Genomic DNA, 829 nt, shown 5'->3' on the forward strand with positions numbered 1-829 from the left:
GAAGACGTTGGTGAGGATGAGACTATAAGAGACAAAGATGGTGAGACTGGGCACAATGATATTGGTGCCCACCACAATGAAAACTACCAGATCACTTTAACTGAGTCAGAGTTATCCTTGATGAGAAGCCATGAAAGTACCATTTTGATTGATCAAAGTATTTTGCACACGTTACATATGGTACAAATTTTAACCTAATCAAGACATATAAAACAATGCTGAATATTGTTCACTTTTCTGAGACCACTCAGTTCTCTTGGGAGATTTAACACATCTTAGAAATATATATGTTTGTCTTTTAAAAATAAACCTACATGGGTCTATATTTAAATATGCTGCTTATATTGAATGGAAGAAGGGAGAGGAATATCATTCTATGATAAAGAAAGTTCTTTTATTGATAGAAAAGCATCAAAATCTCAAAAATACATTTTTAAAGTGATCCAAAAAAAGAGGGTCTCCACAAACAAAACAATGACTGTGCTTCCCCAATTATGGGATTTTTTTCCCCCAGTATAGTGGCTTAGTTGCTAAGTCATGTCCAACTCTGCAACTCTGTGGACTGTAGCTCACCAGGCTCCTCTATCCATGGGGTTCTCCGGGCAAGAATACTGGAGTGGAATGCCATTTCCTTCTCCAGGGGATCTTTCTAACCCAGGAAATGAACCTGAGTCTCCTACATTGCAGGTAGATATTTTAACAACTGAGATATAAGGGAAGCTCATTTTCAGCTATGGCAACCTTTAAAAGACAGAGCTGGGAGACTGCTCAGCCTTGATGAATGATAATGAATGAAAACTAAAATTATGTCATGTGAAATTTTGAATGT

Source organism: Bison bison, unplaced genomic scaffold, assembly GCF_000754665.1.
Source record: "Bison bison bison isolate TAMUID 2011002044 unplaced genomic scaffold, Bison_UMD1.0 scf7180017864506, whole genome shotgun sequence".
Classification (NCBI taxonomy): Eukaryota; Metazoa; Chordata; class Mammalia; order Artiodactyla; family Bovidae; genus Bison; species Bison bison.